At 31.5% G+C, this 21,408-nt stretch overlaps 1 protein-coding gene across 1 annotated transcript in view; it reads left to right on the top strand.

Moving 5' to 3' along the window:
- Positions 1 to 21,408, top strand: part of LOC119676703 (cadherin-86C-like) — a 373,671-nt gene that overhangs the window by 253,445 nt on the left and 98,818 nt on the right. The gene's annotated exons all lie outside the window — the stretch shown is intronic.

Raw genomic sequence — 21,408 nt, 5'->3', positions numbered from 1 at the left:
TTCAGAACAATATTGTTGGTAGTGTTCTTAAGTGAAATAGTTAGACAGCATGGGTTTTTAACAATGTGCTATAGCGCCATATATTGTTGATGATGATGTTGTGTTGGTGATTCCAAGAACGGCCGAGCCGGGACAAGCACGACGACCAAGTGTCGTTCAGCACCCACCAAAGGAATTTTACAAGCAGACCCATGCGGACTACCACAACAGCATATTGGGTTGATGTCTACACTTTTTTAATAAAATGTTGAGAAATTGTGGGTTCCTAACAATGAGCCAAGGCATCCCATAATGTTCAGGACAATATTGATAGGGGGTTGGGAGTGTTTACATTTCTTAAGTGAAATGTTTAGAAATTGTGTGGTTGCTACACTTATAATGTTAAAAATAATATTGATATTGGAATTACCTAGATCAAAGTTAGCGGCATCTCATCTGAAAGAAGAATTGCCGATTGCTTTCACTGAGCAAAGTTTTATTTTTTCACAAACTTGAATAAAATATCTTTTGAGTGTTTATAGACAAATATTTCTCATACACATGCTTAAAGCATTTATTTATAATAGTTCTGCACTTTAGCTAATTAATGGGTAAACAAATTCATTCATTTTCTCATAACTTTATTATGTTTTATTCAATTCCTTTGTTTTCAAATGGAATTGCTGTGTTTATGTTTTCTTTATATTGCAAAACACTCACGTTCACGTGCCACCAACGAGTATCGGAAAACTAAATCAACAATTAAAATCGGAACTGTCAGAAGCTTACGTCAAATTAAAGCGCAACGTTTTGTTTATGTCAAAAACTTTAGTTTGACCGGTGGTAGTTGGTTATGTTCGCCTAATGAATTCAGTGACGAATGCGACAAAATGGTGCCTTTCTGCCGATGAGCTTTGTGATTCACGAGTGCGCGCGATAGCAAAAAACGATTCCTCATGCAATTTCAGTGGCACGACAGCGGCAAGCAGATAAAAATACCTACAACAGCACTCGATACTCGAATGAATAAATAACTGAAGCCAACATTTCGTATGGGGAATCGCTAGTGAAGGGGAATTATTTAAGTAGTCAAGTGTACGCCATTTGGTTTGCCCGCACACCAACAACATTTTGAGTGTAAAAGTCCACACGCATAGAAGATAATTTCAAGCTCTTGAACAAGTGTTGGTGGGTTTTTAGTTGGATTTATGCGATTGCCTCGATTTGCTGCTCTACATTTTGGCGGGAAAGAATTTTCTCCTACTATTTTTGTTGTTTGCCTGTTATGTAGATACTCGGGCTGTCGATGTTGGTTGTCGATGCTTTAGCGATAACAACAATAAAAACAAAATTTTGAGTATCGAAAGTAGTGTCGACGACTATCGCTGCGATTGTTATGAGTAGAAATGCTGTGTTGTGCTTATTTTTCTTTTCTTTTTTTGTTTTTGGTCGGAACTAAGAAAGATAATTTAACTTTGCTTATTGCTGCTGCCGGTAGGGAAGCTGCTGTTGCTGTTGATGTTGCTTTTGTTGTTGCAGTTGTAGTTGTTGTTGCTGCAGTGGACAGACAAACAGGACGGTTAAAAGTATAAATGTTAAAAGTGTAAATATATGAAATGGTTTTTTAAAATAAAACATACGCTTTTGTATTTTATTTCGAAAACAAAAAAGGAGTAACAAATTTCCATATTCGTAGGGTTAATCTCTTCCGTTTTTTGTACATTTAACTTCTTTCATGGGACTTTTGTCCTGTCAAGCATATTTAGTTATTATATTTTGCTTTGTTTTTTAAAACAAATACTTTTTGTATTGGCGTTTTTGAAATTGTTTTTCATTATAACATATTTTGTTACTAATATTAACAATAAAATATATAAATTACTAGGGGACCAGCAACGGATTGTTAGGTGCAGTTGAGTTGATACACAAAAACAGAAAAAAAAACAAGAGTGAAAAAATAACAGCTGCCAAAAGCTAAAAAAAGCAAAAGAAATCATACAAAACATGCTCATATACTGTAAAATACAACAAAAACAAAAAAAAAAGAAAAAAAGCGGCAGAAAAAAAAATAAAATGAAATATCAGCACCGGCACGAAAAACCCACAATCACTCACTCATTCACTGCTGCTCACACCAACCGGCCCAGTCAACAAAGCCATTACGAAATCAGACGAGCTCGCTGCTACTGATAGTAGCCAGAGGCACACATACTCAACGTCACTTTACAAGGTTGCTCAATGCCTCACTGCCTCGCTGCCTCGCTGCGACAATAATGACAAAAGCTATAGCAACAACAACAACAACTACAAAAACAGTCTGCCGCTTCAAACAACCAAAAGCACTACGAACTGATGGAAAAAAAAAAACAAAGCTAGACAGACGTGCGACCTATAGCACTGACATCTGATAAAGCGATAGATAGATTACTTCAGCCAGCATCAGCACTAGCTCCAGCTCCACATTAATGCCGCGTTAGAAAAAATGCACAGACACATGTGTTCCATGTATGATCGATATTACGCACTTAACGTGGTCAGGTTAACAGACTGGAAACAATACAAATAATCACTTATGTGGCTTTATTGAAGAACTGAAGAACTTCACATCACCTGCAAAGATGGAGCATGTAAAGCATGTGAAGCAACGTCTTCAAGTAGCAAGAAACTAGAAAAAAGGTAATATCTAATATGATGAGACAATATATGTATTTAATACTTAAAAATAATATAAATTAATTTCAAATGAAAAATTCATTTTTTACAGATATAAACTAAAGTCACACTGCCTCCACTACATCTGCATTCATCCCTAACATTCGCATTTGTGGTAGATACTTTTCGTTGTTGCTAATAATTTTTAAATTTTTTAATATTTTTATTATATTTTTTTATTATTTTTATTATTTTAATTATTTTAATTATTTTGTAATATGCTTGTCTTCTGTTTGTTTTTAGTCAAATGAAGCCAATAACAGCAGAGACTATATAAAGCTAAAGTTAAGGTGTCCACGGGTGTAGGAGTAAGAGTGGAAATATAATTTTTTCATATATTCAACAATAATATTTCCAACTTGTCGCCACAACTTTTATTTACTTTCTCTTTTAGCTGAAATTAAATTATTATACTCAGTGGCGGCACTACGTGTCAGCGACCGCCGACGTCCTCGTGCCCACAGAGGCCTTACAATAAGTTACCAACTGTCGATTCAAAGCACTTAATAGCTATTTTGAACAACTTGATTTCATATATGACATTAAACATATGAATCATATATACCAAACAAAGATCTTCTCAAGTTTTGTAATGCTTTAGGTATAGTTTGGCTTATTGAACTATATGAGGAACTGCTGCGGAGCGGTACTACTGAGGAACGGTATAAAACAACTCGTCCGATATATTAAAGAAAATAATTTAGAGGAAGTATATTAGAATATTTATATAGTAACACCAGAATCATGCTCACAGTTCCATGCAGTACAGCTTCTATGAAGGAAGTTAAAATTGATTAAGACCTACTTGTAAAGTATGAGCCAAGACAGACTTACTCCATTCGCAATTCTATCAATTGTCATTTCTATCAAAATGGCAGCTGGGGCAAATTATGATATAATTTAAAAAAAAATTGAGTGAGGCTAAAAGGAGGAAAATTCATATATTTTAATTTGTGTTTATTTTAATTTGATTAGTAATAAACTAATAAATTATTTACTATTATTATTCGGTAATGAAAGGCGCCTCGCAATTCTGTTGTTGCTGACGTCCAGAGTTGGTCTAGCACTGATTATACTAGATTCTACTAAATGCAATAATATAAAGAACACTGAGACGACTTTATGTTCCTACCCACAAGCTGTAACGGCTATAACAAAAATTAATAATTAACTTTAACTGTTGTTTATCTATTAGATTCATCTCTCAATAATTTCTTGATCAAACGGGGGAAGTGCCTGATGTAAGCGTGAAGTATGCTTTAGTGTAAGCATTAAAAATTATTAGTGTGTAAGCTCCTAATATCTGAGGCAAATAGGAAACCTCAGACCAGAGTCTTAATTCTTTAATAGTTATGAGCAATTACTAAAAGCGATACTAATTAAAGTATAGCGCTACATTAATGTTTGTTATTTGTTTTGACTAAATCAGCGACAAAGGGGGAAATAGTCAATTTCAGCTTAAGGTGTACCTTAGAAAGGTTGAATAATTGTTAATGTGGGACAATTTGAATATGTATCAGTTGTAGTTTACATGGATAGAAAATGGATAAGAAAGATTTTCACTGGTATATGATATCAAAAATAAACTTTTTAACTTAATTAGCACTTCTCATATACGAGGGTAGCATAACAAGTTTCAAATAATGTATTACATTTTATATGTAACTATATGTAATATATATATATATAAATATATATATTTATATGTAATCTATATTATTACTAATTATTAGTAATAATAATTCTACTTCGTATATTTCGATACTTTGGCTTTGTAATTATAAATGATAGTGCTAAGTAGAATACGTAAGAAGAGTGATATGGAGTGTGTATATCTTGTCCCATACCTAGATTCTTTATCCCAATTGCTTACTGAAAAAATAGTAATATTTAGTCACAATCATAATTCTATTTCATATATTTAAACTGAAATCGTTGTTATTATTAATGATGATGGTTAATGGCGCTAGTAGTAGGATATATAGGATGAATGATATATAGTGTGTAGGTTTTGTTCTATCTCAGAGTCTAGAGAGAGAGCTCTGTATCACAATCATAATTCTATGACTCTGTTATAGTAATTGATGGTGGCGCTTAGATACAATACGTTCGTAACGAAATCTCCTGCAACTAGCGTATTGTCTTTTATTGTTATTATAGTATTATAGTGAGTCATTACTTTCTTAAGAAAGCGCCTCCATAACTCAAGATTTTCTACTGTATTTCTTTAGTCCCTGTTGCTCAATGTGCGTATAACATCTTTTTTATTCATATTAAAATTTTTTTTCTTTAATAAACAATGAGATTTTGCGAACAGTAGAACTACAACAACAAAAATTAATTTTATTTAATTTTAATTAATTGAATTTTTGACTGAGCGTACAGCTGTTTCGAGTATTGCCAAATACCCATCATCAGTGGTCTTGGAAATAATTCTTGTATTTAATTATTCGTAAATAATTTTTTTTTTACTTTAAAAAAAAACATTTTTTTTAAAACAATCTTTAAAAAGAATTGTTATTCAAATAATGATAGCGAAAAGTGCACAACTTTTCAAGCGAAAAACAAATGAAAACTTTTCCAACTTTTATTTCAATAAAATTTTCCAAGTAAAACAAAACGTCACATCGACGTCCCACAAAATCATTTGCCATAAAAAGTAATTTTTCCCAAAGAAACACTTTCTACATTAGCAGCACGCAACCAGAGAAATATGCTGAACTCCAGTTACTGAGCTAAAAAGTATTTCCCAAAAAATGTGCTGCTTCCAATTTTAACAGAGCTCCATTTCAGGCAATAGGCTGCGCTAAACTTATTCACACGCAACAAATTCTCCTTTTAATTTTCACTTTCATAAAACAACCACTACAACAATAACGACAACAACAACCACACAAGTACAACGCCAATAAAAACAAAAGCTAAGCACGAGAGGGTGTTCCGGAAAACTTCGTTGGCAGCATAGAATTTTCTTTCATTGTTTCCTACTTTGTATTGAGCAAAAGTTTTTTTTCCCATTTCAGTCAACAGTCATTGAGGGAGAGGGAGACTCGCAGATATTTGAGGAGCATGCGAATAGGGGAAAATCATTTTATTTTCACTGCAATTAAAATTTGTTTACAATTTGTGTTGTACCGCCCACTTCCCCTTAGCATTTGCTAATAACTATATTGAGTGTTGGAATTTGTTAATATTGTTGAGTAGAAAGAAGTGTGTTCACTTATCTGTACAAAAATTTTTTATTGCAAATGAACAATGTTTCACATTTTGTGTAATCGAAGACGAAGCAACAGAAGTAGGAACGGCAACGGAAAAGGCACGCTCGACTAGGCACAAGCGTAATCAACAATTCGGCTTGTGTATCGATTACGGCCCTTATCTAGTCTACATTTATTGGTAAGTAAGTGTAGTATGCGTCCAAACGGCCAACGTCTGTCAAAACGTTTTATTTACGATACTCGACGAAAGGGAATTGACAAATAAAGCAGAGCATAAAAGGGCAACGAACTTCGACGCAAGCAGCATAAACAGTATGAATAGCATTTGCAGATACAAACAACATCGATATGTAAAGGTATGTACTCGCCCGTCTATATGTCTCTTCGTACGTCTGTCTGTCTGTCTGTCTGTTTGTCTTCCCTATAAATGGACAAAGATAGTGAGTGAGTACAAGTGTGCATACTTGTCGGTATGTTGTTTTTATGTACTCTACTCGTACATACTGCACACGGCAGTTGGCAGTTGGCGTTTGTGAGTTTGTAGGTTTGTTTGTGTACGGCAGTTTGTTTTCAATCGAAATTGGCTACTATCGGCAGCAATCGGTTGCGTTGATTGGAAATACCAACAGTATTTTATGTTGGCCTGGTAAAAGTCGAACGAGTCGATGGCTTCAAACCGATTTTCGGTATATCGATTTTATTGAATATTTTGCTTGCCGTCATGCATTTATTCGGTGGTCGGTCCGACAATTGCAAAAATTTCTTATTTGTTTTTATTATTGAGCACTTAACCGTGAAGTCTGTGTACTTGGCATGGCACAACCAATAAATAAAAATTATTGCTTAAGAACGAACATTCATATATCAAATTTAGAGAATCGAAAAGGGAAAGAAAATAAATATTTTGTTTATATTTTATTGAACTTCTATAAGATCCAACAGAGATAATAAAAAATTTAGTATAAATTTTATTTTATTTTTTTTTGTTATTAAAAATTTTTTTAATCATTATACGTAATAATTATTTATAATTATTCAATTATTTAATATATAAAAATTTTAAAAAATATTAAAAAAACATTTTATTATTATACTTAATAATTATTTGAAATTATTCAACTATTTAATACATTGAGTTGATCTATAAAATTCTCTAACAAAGTATATAACCAAATTACACCATATTAAAAGATGGTGTCTGTATAAACCATATTACAAATCCTTATTTTTAACTTAAATTAAAAATACATATTAGGCCGAAACCCGGTAGTGAGTTGTTATCGCCAAATAAGTAAGTAAATAGTTAATATGTATATATACATTTGTATATATACATTTATATATATTTTAGATATTAATCCACCATAAAGGCCAAAGTACCTGCTATCTACATTACTTTGTAATAAATTACCATTAACCATATATTTTTATTTTATTTTAAATTCGTTCAATCTTATTTTGGTATCCAGGCCTCCAGTCCAACCGATGACTAGGTTGGACTAAACTAGAGCTGCAAGATTGAAATTCTATCACCATCACGTTTATGCCTTCAGTATATTGCAGTCATATCGTTCGTTGCTGAAAATTACATTCAACACCTCAAGCATCTTCTTAGTGTGTCAACTTCATCACAGCTCCCCCTGCGCTTATGTAAACGGATCGGCCGCTGCTCCACGCATAAGCACAGTGACTCCATAAACACCTACAAGTACCATCGGCATTACTTGAACGACTGGAAATATTGTTAAAATACGCCTCAAATAATACATAATCCTACCAATAAAAAATATTCTATAAAATATACAAATAAATTTTGAAACTTGGGTATTTTCATTAAAATATCTCTCAGAGTGTAACTAATGTTAGTTTAAAGGGAGATTCACATATATTATAGCTTGTTTAGTGGCTGTTACATTTACTTGGGGCTCTTGTTAAAAATTATTCTTTTTTCTCTCTTTCCTGCTGGTGTTTTAATATACTTTGTATTGAAACTTCTGAATGGTTTGTTTCTCGGAATGATTTTGTATTTTATCAAATGAAAATTTATACCGCTTAGATAGTATAACTATTTTTTTGGAGGACTTTTTATTAGACCCCCTTTTTCCTAGTGTTGTAGTATATTATCATTAGAATTTTTGACCAAATAAAAATTAATACCATTTAGAGACTATAACATTTATTTGGAACTCTTGTCATTAGACGTTGTCTTTTTAGTGATTTAGTATGCTTACTATCACACAGTTTGAAAGTTGTGTTTAGTTCCAATATCTGAACCAATATCTGAAGTTGATAGTGCTTAGAGGCTATCACATTTCGCTTGGGTCTTGTTATTAGATATAAAGATATTTTCATAGCGATTTAGTTCACTATGCATTGTAAGTTGTTAAGTTGTCTAGTTAAATCTAGACTGCTTGATTTCGGCTCCTTCCTCTAATTACTGAAATGAAGTTTCCACATTGGGGTGGAAATCTTCTCCATGTATTTCTCAGAGGCGATTTTAGTGGGTTAAATGCTCACATTGTGGCTGTTGATATTTCCACCTACTGCAAAAAAATATAAAAATATATTTGTTTTAAAAATTTAAACGGTTTAAAATTAACATTAACTAGTGATGTATTTAGTTTAATATTATTTAAAACTTAAATATTAAATAAAAAATATAACCTGAAGTCCAGCAGAAAAGAAACACCTATGATTATTTATAATGTAAAATTACGCACAAATTGACTTAATGTATTAATTAAATTTAATAGATATTCAATTCATTCCTTTTAAAAATAATTTAATCTAATATAATTAAAATGTATATTTGTTATAACATTTTTCGCAAATTGACAAATCAACTAAATAATTTAATTAATTTATTTTTTCCTTACAATAAGTAAACAATTATTTTTATTATTTATAATATAAAAATATTAATTCTATAAATTTATTTTTTTATTTTTTATTACAATATTTTTCGCAAATTTAAACGCCCATATTTCTCTTTACACACAAAACTATTATTTATTTTTTCTTTTCAATATTGCAACTTTATTTTTCAGTGGAATTTATCTAAAGGAATAATATCGATTGCATATTTACTTTCATCTCCAACATAAAGTTTTTGAGTTCCTATTATTTTTTATTTGAATACCAAAATGTCTACCTACTATTTTTTGAGTTGTTAGTGCAAATTTTATAGAATCAGTGCTTTATTCCCAGTAAGTACTCAACAATAACAACAATAACAACAACAACATCGCCAATAACAACACAAAAGCACAAATAATTCAAAATACAATAATAAAATCAAGCTAAAAAACAGCACACAATCAAAATATTGTAGTAAAGTGAATAGAGGAGACACGCAGGCGGCAATAGGGGAAATTGTTTACATTATATTGTACAATATTGTGAGATTATTTGAAATGGGATTGCTTGCTATTAATAACAACAACACAACAATAGCAAAGCAAGCAAACAAGTGGCAATCAAACCAGTTTATTTCTATTTTTTGTGTTGGGGGCAATACAAATACTACCACATACCACGTAGTATTTGTGAAACACACACACACAAATATAAACAAAATTCTTTTATGCTCCCCAGTTGTAAATGTGTTTAATAAAAGCGAACAAAACAAAACAAGAAAAGCACAATGGCAATACAATGAACTGTACTTATGTACACTACATTTATGTTCAGTTCAGTTTGGTTTGGTCGTTAGTGTGTGCTGCTCGCAGTCCCCAATTTCCAATGATTTACATTTTGTTGTCATCGTATTCTGTGCGCTTGGTAACAACACTTTATTAACTTCCCCACATTTCTTAAGAAACACAAAAAATCTTTTTCTTTTACCACAAAAACTCTCCATTGGAATTGAATTTGTGTACCCGATAGATAATAATAGCACAATATGGCCCTGGCACCGTCACTTACTGCCCCACAAAAATACATTTGGGGGCTATACTTTTTGCACAATTTGAACCTTAAAAGCAACGATATTAACCTTGGGTATGTGTGTGCGAATTTGTAAAAACTGATTTCGCAAAATTTGCATAGGAAGAAGACTCGAACACAATACCAAAGCAGCGCCGATACAAGTTCAAAAAAAAATCAGACAATTAAATTAATATATAGAACTACAGCCAACAGACGTTTGTTGTGAACTGGGTTGACAACTTTTTCGCAATTTCCACTCGGGAGTATTAGAAGACATTAGCCACAAATTCTCCTAAACGGTTAAACCGAAAACAAGCGCACATAACTATACGTAAGGGTATGAGATAATAAATATCGTTCAAGTCGCATATATATTGAATTTACATATACTCGTTCACATTGGACTTGGTCGTGTATAGAGCAAAATTGCTTTGCTTAATGTTATTTTTTTCTTTGTTTTTGGTTGGGGTATGGCTGTGGCGGCATTTTGTGAACGAACGTATTCATTTTCAGTTCCAACTCAGTGTTGTGCTGTACTTTCTGCGTTTCTGTTAAAAAAGTTCATGAAAGTTGCGCAATTTTTGTTGAAACAATTTTCCAAGATTTCGAACAACTTTTGCACCAGTCGTACACGTATATGCTGCTGCTGGTACGTATATGTTGACGATCATTTTTAGAAGTTGTTGCGAACTTTGCTAGTTTCCCCAAAATTGCTGCATGAAGCCACACAGTCAGTCAGTCAAGTTACTGCGTTGGCACGGTTTGTAAAATATTGCTCCAACTTCATGAGAAGACCAAGCAAAGGGTACAACGGCACTGTAACACTGTAAATACATTGCTGATTGCTGCTATGACTATGATACTTGAACATGTTGCTGCAACTTGACTTTTCTGTTGCTGGTTGTTCGCGAGCACAAACAGTGTTGCTTTTCGAGCGCCGACATTGAACTAAAATAACAGGCCAACAGCATTAATCGAACGTTCTCTCTCACAAATTGCACAAACTGTCGGCTGTAGTGTGCCTAAGCAATTGCCGTCAATATATTGTGTTTGCAACACTTACACAGAGCGCTGGGCTGCGACTCTGTGTATGTGTGTGTGGGAATAGTGAATGTCTAAACTAAATGTAAATAAATAATAGTAAATATGAGTAATGCCTACTTACCATACTTACTATCTACATAGACACATAGACTATATAGACTATATAGAGAAGAAACATCATAAACAATAATTATTGTTTTATGCAAAATAAAACAATACATAAAATAAAATAAATAAAAAACAACAATAGCGGCAACAATAAATGAAAGGAGCGATAAATTTTCGAAAAGTGGCAGTCAAAAGCGGTCGAACAAACAAACATTCAGCTGTCTTTGGTAACAGGTCAGCAGCAGGAATCATAAGCACTTTGAAGAGGTTTCCAATTCGTATCACTGACCTCGCCTCCATTATGAAATTAGTATTTTGAATGCGCGGCAAACAAAATCAAACGAACAACGCCAGCGAAAATCAGTGAATTGCTGCGCTTGTGTGCTTCTTCATGTTTTCATTGTGCGCCACAAAAGTTGTGGAGAGCAAGAGCAATAGTGGGGCGACACTTTACAATAGTCGGTAGGTAAATGGTCTGTAGTAAACAAATGGTTTCGCTGTTGAGTGCTTAGAAAAATATTTATAATAATTTTCTATTTTGTTTTGATTTTGATGTTGTGTTTGTAATGCGCGACTGGTGTGCGCGAAAGAGAATAAAAAATTATAGTTTATATTACAACAATAAAAAACACCAATGGCAAAAGCGTACTGATTTCTATTAGCATCTATGTGTGTGCGTAGACACGCAGCACTGTGAAGCTTGCTGGACTCGGTATAAAAAGCAATGATTCCACCGATTTGCACTCACTCTATTCGGAGACTTTGATTGAAAAGGGGAGATGGTCGTTGTGTTGTTTGCAGGAACACAGGCGAGTTGCTTAGAAAGTGAAAAAATTGGTGGAACGAATTTTTTTTTAATAAGTGAATAGCATCACAAGCCTCCGTATGAAACTGTGACCCACTAGAAAGCATTAATGAGTTGTGAAAATATTTTAGTCACTGATTAGTAAGGTACCAACAATAAAAATTCCTTTTTAGACATCACATGGAAACACGAGAGGTTAATAGGTCTAAAATTTAGGAAACTTCATTCATCTAAGGAAAATGACTTTCCATACGTGGATAGCATCGCAAATCTCCGTATGAAACTGTAAGCCACCAGAAAACATTCCTCATAAATGAGTTGTAAAGAGATTTTAGTCATTGATTTGTAAAAAAGAAATAGGAGAGGTTAATAGAGCTAATATTTAGTAAACTTAATTTAACTAAAGTAATTATACTATATTAGAATACCCACTCAAATATGGAAAATAGAAATGGAATAGATTTGCTTCAGTGTGAAACTATGTCCCACTAGAAAGCATTAGTGAGCAAATATTAATATGAAAAGATTTTAGTCACAGATTAGTGAAATATCAATAAAAAAATTTCTTTTTAGACATCACATGGAGACACGAGAGGTTAATAGGTCTAAAATTTAGGAAACTTGATTAATCAAATTAATGGTGGTAGAAACAAATCTATAATTATTATTGATAATGTGAGGATTACATTGTAACTTAGAGCCTCTACTATGCTAACTCAAGTTGTTCCAACCAATAATTCGGATTGATCTGTGATAAGGCCTCATTAATTATAGTCTGCAAAGTTTCGGGCCGTTCTAGTGTGGAAGTAGAGTGTAAATAGTTTAAGACTCATATTGATAAACAGTCAAAAATTGATAGGTTGAAGTGTTAAATTAGCATTGAAATAGTTTTGGCTTCATTATGATAGAGCGCAAGGAATTGATATCCATTAATTATTATAATATTTATTTTGAAAAATTAATAAATTATGACAAACCCTACGTAATGCAATGACTAATAAATTCAAGTATGGTTTCTGAATTCCGTAAATTATTTATTATATCTGCGACTATCTTATATACGCTTTATAAGAAATCCATTCTTAGCCGGTTTATATTTAGTCCGTATTCCAGAGGTTCGTAATAAGAAATTTATTAGCTTTTCTGACGATGTTCTCAACACTAAATATATTATCTTGTCTGGCCGCGTCTATGACCTATTTTTTCTTATCGTTGGAAAGTATTTCAGACATTTACAATAAGTAAAAGTTCGTAATAATAAATTTATTACCTTGTCTGGCGATGTTTACGGCAGAGTCATTTTTTATTATAGTCAGCAAGTGTTCCAGACATTCGTAATAAGCAATTTTTATCAAGTCTGGTAGTATTGGTGGCAGAGTTGCTTTTATTATCGTGTTTGATGTGACATGTAGTAACGCTACGTGGTATCCAAACCGCTCCCAATAAACTTGCTGCTATGAAGAATTCACGCCTTTGTTACTCACAATATTGCTATAAAGAAGAAAATAATTGAATCAGTCTCAAGTATAATGACTAACAATTGCTGGAAGATGGTTTAACTAGTGGTGCTATTCTAATTTGTCCGTATTTGGACAAATAATTTTTTGTATAAACAAATGATAATAATTATACTGTAAATGTGAAACTAAGTCAAGACGATGATGGGGTTGAGAAACTAATTGCTTATGCAAGCAGAAGCCTAAATCTAGCAGAAAAATTTTACGGCAACCAAATCATGATCCTTCGTTGTCGTCTAGGGAGTAAGAAAAATGAGGCCATATGTAGAGAGGCATCAGTTTCTTGGTATGACTGGGCATATACTACAATACACTTATATATAAACTGAATGAGTTAAATTTTTTGATAGCACTGGTAGTACTTGGGTAGCTCTAGAATAATGTCAGTTTAGTTAGTATTAGGAAATTAGTATTTAGTTTTTCACTAATGTGAATATATTATAGTGCCTTATTATGGTCTTACTTAATAATTTTACTCGCATATATAAACATATGTTATGGCTCAATTTTTTGGGGTAGTAGTGCCTTTCTTCATTTTAAAGTATCCTAGCTTCATTGAGTCTTATACACGTTCTGGTAGAACTTTTTTGATGATTTTCGTAATTTGAAGAAGTTCGGTAAGTAAGAATTTCGCGTCACTACTTTTGCTAATCAAAAACCAATTACAAGTGCAAGCAACAGTCACAGCTAAGTGGGAATAGTAGGTATGTAGGAGAAGTGTAGAAGTGTGTTGGAGCTTTATGGTTAAGTTTGTATGTTTTGTATGTCTTATAAATTGTTTCTTACTCAGAGCCAAAGTTTTATTCTCTGTTTGAAGCACTCGTACATGCACGCAAACTGTTTGACGTATTTGCGTATCGTATCACATTAAGTAAAACTGTGTATTTCCGTCATACCTACTCGTACATCCACTGGTACAAACGTACGTGTTTATTGTATATGGGAATATGCATGCGAGTATGTTTGCTGTTTTGTGTTTGTTGGTGTTCTTGGCCCCTTTCGCGCACTACAATAGATTGACTTACTTTGCAGAAGAGCAACAACTAGGCCATTAATTTCGGAATCGGATCGGTGGCTACTATTGCTGTCAGCCTGTTCGAATATTCACCACTAAATTTTCGTTAAATTTGTATTGCGCATCAGCCGTGCACGTACGCTGTGTACGTATACGAAAACGGTGAAAAACATCCGTGTGAAAGATGAATAGGACTTACACGAATATGGAATATGCGTATACATGCAGTTCTTCGTGTGTTATCAGATTCATCAATGCATGGCCATACATAATATTCATAATATAATAATACATATGTATGGACAGTATATCGTGTGCTATAATGTGCGTAACATAATTATTAATTGTATTAATAAGATATACCTGATGCATGTATTTGAATATCAATATGTACATTTATAGATATACATACATATGTATGGATATCATACTCAAATATTCTGGGGTACCACATTATGAAAATAATATTACCCAACATCTTTAGATATATTATTAAATAGTTTTTAATCGTCTTTTAGTAGTTGAAAATCATATACATTAGACAATTTTTCCCAAAATCATATTAAAACGTTATATCCTAGACCTATAAGTTTCCTTAAAAATTCACAGAATCTTAAACATAAAATAATTCTCAAAAAGTTATAGAATCTTAACTTAAGAAATTTTAATAATATTACCACAGCACACCCCTTTTTCTAAGTCTAATTCAGTCAATGATCCCAATAAGTTTTGGAAAAGCTCTAAAAAGTTAATAGGGTTCTTAAAACATTCTATTAGAATCTGAAGCTTTTTAAGATTATTTTCTGCCCGTCAGATGACAAAAATTTCATTAAATATACTATCAATTGAGAGTAATATCGGCATATCGGCGTTCTCTATAGCTCCATTTCACATCGGCTAGGAGTTAAGAGAAGTTAAGGAAGTTAAGAGAAGAGTTACGAGAAGCACTGGAAGTTATAGGTCAAAAAATAAATTTTTTTAAATAAATATAAGTAAATGAAAAAATAAATAAATAAAATGGGTTATTTTTTTAAACGAAACCTAAATATTTTTAAAGACTCCACCATTGCAAAAGTTTAGACCAAGAACCGAAATTATTATTAACCAAATAATAAGTACCTATATATAGCTTGTATATATAGTTAGCTCACTTAGTGTCTTTTTTAAAAACTCATGTCCTGCTTAGTTGATTAGTTAACATTTTAATAATTGTTGGTGTGATATACGAGAAACGACACTCAATATTTTTGCAAGATATATAACGTCTTCTTATATATTCTTCTGTGAAGATATTTTTGACATGTGAACATAAGGGTTTTGTCCTTCCAAGAAAACAAATACATCGTACCTAACGAATTTAAATGAATCTTTGAAGCTCAATCATGTATACCTAGATAAAAGGTGTACTATTACTGCAAGGTGGATTTTATAAATAATAGCCTAGTCTCAGCTAATATTGTATGCTCTCTAATTATGTGGTTTGAAATCTTACTTTTATCTAATGAAATGGTATCAATTTATTTAATTCGTTTTAATTATATCATTACGAATCATTCCAGTAGAGTTCAAGAGAGATTATGTATTATATTATATGTTTTATTATATAATATGTAGTAATATAACATATATACAGAATTTTTGAACATAATCAGTCTTTGGTTAGATCCGCTTGAAGCTGTTATTAAGATACGGTGCTAATGCCTACAAATGTCAGGCTAACAATTCCAAAAATTGCGTTTAGCCAGAAAGATCTATTATGATTACGAATTGTGCTTTGCTATCAACAGAATTACCATTAGAAAGCTTGCAAAAGAAAAAGTGATGTTTTACGCCTTATACTTGACAATGTCTATGAAAACTTTTGAATATATTTATTAAGAATTAATTAAGACAACAGTTCGTGGTGAAACATAATATCGCTGTAATGCACAAAATCGCCCAGGAACCCTAGAGAACGTCGTTTTGAACAATAAATTAAATAAAAACGAAATCACAAAGCAAGTTCCAAACTTTTCACGCCTAAAAAATCGTTCTAATAAGGTTTCTTTAAAGGCAGAATTTGGAAACTATTAAGTATAAACTCAAAATAGGACTGCTTTATGGGACATACCTTAAATACTCAAGATTAAATAAACTCTCTTCAAAACAAAAAAAATAAAAATTCTCGTTACATTTTGTTTATACCTGGGTAAATAACCATAATTGGTATAACCCATAATAATAATTTGAAGCCTATTAAAGTCTGATAGATTGGAACGAAATTGGTAAACCAGAATATTCAAAATTACTTGCGCAAAGTTCTTATTTCTTCGTATTAAATAACTGTTATTGATATTTTAACGACTTATGGCAACTCTAAATAAAGTATTTGCTTTTGTCAATTTATAACTGTTATTGATCACTTGAAGCTATGGGAACTCTTAATAAAGTAGTTGCTTCTGTCTATTTATAACTGTTATTGATCACTTGAAGTTATGGGAACTCTTAATAAAGTAGTTGCTTCTGTCTATTTATAACTGTTATTGATCATTTAATCTGTGGCAACTCTAAATAAAAAAATTGTTTTTCTCAATTTATAACTGTTATTGATCATTTAAAACTATGGCAACTCTAAATAAAGTATTTACAGATCTATATTTAGTATTTGTCTGTATTCATTCTTAGCTCTTGATTTTTTAAAGATTGTGGCAACTTTAAATAGGTACTCACTTCTATCAACTCCAAAATATTATTGATATTTTTAAGTTTCCAATTACATGGAAACTCTTAAAATCTATTACATATTATATATTATATGAAATGAATATGTTATATATAATATTCTATATAAAAAAAGAACTAAACTATGTTATCAAATAAAGTTATTAATCTAAAATACTGTACAACCAATACGAGATTGTGTCGCCGTCACTTGTCGAAGACTATGCACTTTATATTTCTACATATTTCATGAGTACGGTAACCTTGGCACAATTAATCTTGTTTTACATGTATTTGAAAGTAAAAAAAAACAATAGGTTGGGACATAATTCAGATAGTATGGCCATGCACACAGGTAAGGTCAATGTACACATATGCACTTTTCTGTATGGTTTGGATTTGTATGCGCTGTCAATGGCATTGTGCAGATGAACTTGCATCTTCATTGCTCTGAGCACGAGAATTCTGTCTGATAAGAGCACAAATCTGTGTAACCATTTGAAGTCGACGACTTCCTCTATAGAATTTTGGATGTTTTCGAGTAGTTTATGTTAGCTTGGTGTGGTTTCACAGTGTAATACATTTAAAACAAATTGAGAAGTAGTTAGTTATCGTTGCAAAACATGATAATTCCATTGTATTGTTTGTTCACTGTTTGTTGATTAGTTTACTATAAAATATATATATATTTTTTTATAACAAGTATCTAACTATCTATTAAAAGTATATTAAGGTATGAACTGTGCGCGAATATGTGTCCACTTTAACATGCAGGAATGTGTGTAATTGTCTTGTATTTGGCACCGTTGGGCTTTGAGTTCTGCGCTCTTCTACACGCTTAATGCTATACGCTATACGGGCTACACGCTACATAGAACACTGAACATTTAGTAAGTACACTAAATTTTAGTGTGTTCGTTACTATATAAAGCGCAGCGGTTGAGTGTATGTTTGTCGGTAAGTTGGTGTTTGTTTTAAGTTGCTTGCTTGATTGTTTTGTATCTTATGTGAAATTCGTGTTTATACCCATGTTTATACAAACATACGCATGTAAGATACATTCGCACACATACCGACGTTTCTAGATATCTGTATTCGCTTTAATCTCGCAAACAAATGAACGAACCTGCAAGTGTACGGCTCGTGACATTCACAGCGAAGTGAAGTGTTTGCTGTATTTAGTTCTGGTGTAACAATTCATGTTCATATGTAATCATTAACTTTGTCTTTGTGGAATTGTTGCGTGTGATATTCCTATTTTGTGTATGAATATGGAATCGATGAAACACACTTTCATGCTAAAATTTTGTGTGTGAAAATCATAATAGGTCCACAGAAACCATAGGCGGTGGTGTATGCATATTCCAAATCTAAGAACCGAGTCATGTTTGGTGCCTGCGATTGTGAATGTAATTTGAGAAAGTGGATGAAACATTCATAAAACACACAATTATAATAATAATAATAAAAAATATATATATATAAATGGAGGGGTATACCTACCAGCTGGCCATGTGAACACATTCATATCAAATATCTAATCCACTGTGTACGTAGCAAAACCATCAACTGTCTTCCCCTATTTCAAAATGTAAAGTTTTATCTCACACAGTTAGTTTTGGTTGCATTTTCATCTTTCACAATTAAATTTGTTCAGTTTCTTATCAGTATAAATAATATAAATAATATTCTTTAAATATGTTTTCTAAAGCAAATTCAATGTTATTATTATTATTAAATTAAGTATCTTATGGAAACATATAACAGAAAAGTTACAAATAATCAATTAACATAAAACAATGCTCTAGTTTGGGGATTGGGATAGTAGGATGATACCCGTTGAATATATAATCGACAGATAATACCAAATAATATTACTCGAATACTCGAAACAGCTGGGATAATAGAATGATACTCCTTGAATATATAATCGGCAGATAATACCAGATAATATTACTCGAATACTCGAAACAGCTGGGATAATAGGATGATATCCTTTGAATATATATAATTGGCAGATAATACCAAATAATATTACTCGAATACTCTAAACAGCTGGGATAGTAGGATGATACCCCTATAATATATAATCGGCAGATAATACCAAATAATATGATTCGAATACTCGAAACAGCTGGGATAGTAGGATGATACCCCTTGAATATATAGTCGGCAGATAATACCAAATAATATTACTCGAATACTCGAATACTCGAAACAGCTGTATCGTCAGCCAAAAATTGGATTAATTAAAATAATTAAAAAACGTTTGTTGTTGTAGTTCACTACTGTTCGAAACCTTTCTATTAAATTCAATAGTTTCTATTAAGTAAAATAGTCACTGCCATTATAATTGACGTTAAAATGCAAATTAAATAATAATGAAACTACTTCTTAATATACTGATCCCATGACACAATCCAGACTACGCCACTGACACAAAATATATAAATATATTAACAGTAATATATATATATTAAATAAACAGAAGTCATCCCATGTAAATCAGTCTGCACATATTTGAATAAGAAGGTATTACTTGGATATTAAAGATATAATTGACAGTCTGCTCCAGATGGCTATGTGAACAGTTTGGTTTACTTCTTCGACCCCATTTTATAATTGTTATGTTGTATTACCGTACACAGTTTATATCAAAATATATCATGACATGATAAAATTGATTGAATGGACAGGAAGAATATAAGATAAGAAGAATATAGAGTTCGATCTTCCAGAATTAGGCGATGTAGTAGTATACAACACTGAGTTAATTTGAATTACATGTTTTTCTGGCTAGGATACAGATAGTGGCATATAGAAGAGTAACTAAAATAATTTGGAATTTTTTCCTTTAAAAAATTAAAAAATATTAACAGTAAATATACATATAAAAAATACAAGAAATAAGAAAATATGTGACAATACAGTTAGTTTTTAAAAGTCTCCCTTAAACAAGGATCTCTATACGACTCTCGATAAAGGAAATGTTTGTGATTTTAGACTGACTTCTAATGGCTTGGCTAAATTCGGCATTTAATCATTGACAGTGACTTTATTGTACCTAAACTAGTTACCACATTTATACATAATTAAATAAAAAACTTCAGATACAGCGTAATTTTTATCATATGGAAAACAGAAAGGCAATTTTCTGAAATTTGAAACGATACTTTAAAGGATATTTTATATTAAAAAGGAATAATGCGAATCAGTTAATAATACTTATATATAAAATAGCAAAAAGAAAGCAATTGAGAATTATAATTATTATTTCATATTAAATAGATCATGAAACAATAATCATAAAATTTATAAGTGAAATATTTAAAAAACAATCTATTAAAAATAACAATATATTATGTTTAAATTTAATTATTTTCTATTATTTAAAAATTCTTTATAGTATATTTAATATCACTATATTCAAAGATTATATGTATATAACCAGTATCCAACCAGTTACCAAATTTATGTAATATTTTGCGGTTATAAAGATGGAAAGTGTTTTTTATAAAGATGGAAAATAATTGACTATATATGTGGGGTTTATTTAAGCATGAGCAGGAATTAAAAAATTGCTATTTTTGTCGATAAACATAGATTCAAGAATATAATACTATATTTAAACTATCGTACTAAATTAATTTTCGGGCCTATTTTAATGACTATAGAGTTTATGCAAATTTGTCAGAAATCCATACAAGGATGTGCGCTTATTTTTCGGCATATTTTAATGGCTATAGAGTTTATGCAAATTTATCCTAGATCAATAAAACGATGTGCGGGATAAGCAAGTTTTTGTTATTTAAGTCTGTTGATTACCATACAACGCTGTTTCGACTATTTCCTAGTACTCATCATCAGTGATTTAAGGGAATATTCGAATTTTTATGTAATTAGTTTATAGTCCGTACATAAACAAATTTTTGTTGTTGTTGTTTCTTCATTACTGTTCGAACTCTTCTAAATAAATTTTATATTTTACATATTTTCTTTAATTTTTGTGTTAAATAAAATAATTACAATTCTCATCGTCTTTATATTTTGTTTATTATATAATAATCAGTGCTGCAGTTACACAAAGTGTGATGAGATTTTAATATAAATACGGATACTAATGTTGTGTCTAGGCCTTCTTCTTGGTCTTGCATTTAATTACAAATGTTTTTATTGGCAATTTTAGCTTAAAAAAGTTTAGAAAAATGAAAAAGAAAATATCATTGATTTATAAAGAAATACTTTGTAGTGGCAGGAAGCTTTAGCCAGCCAAAGCCAAAGCCAACTTTTTTCATTTGCGAAAGCATTGCGGGTAGGGTATTTGCGATTCGATGAAACCAAAGCTTATCTAATATATTGTTGTTTTTATATTAAAATAGTGTT

The sequence above is a fragment of the Teleopsis dalmanni genome, chromosome 2 (genome assembly GCF_002237135.1).
Source record: "Teleopsis dalmanni isolate 2A chromosome 2, ASM223713v2, whole genome shotgun sequence".
Classification (NCBI taxonomy): Eukaryota; Metazoa; Arthropoda; class Insecta; order Diptera; family Diopsidae; genus Teleopsis; species Teleopsis dalmanni.
Note: the sequence above shows the minus strand (reverse complement) of the source record. Positions and strands in the feature narration are given on the sequence as shown.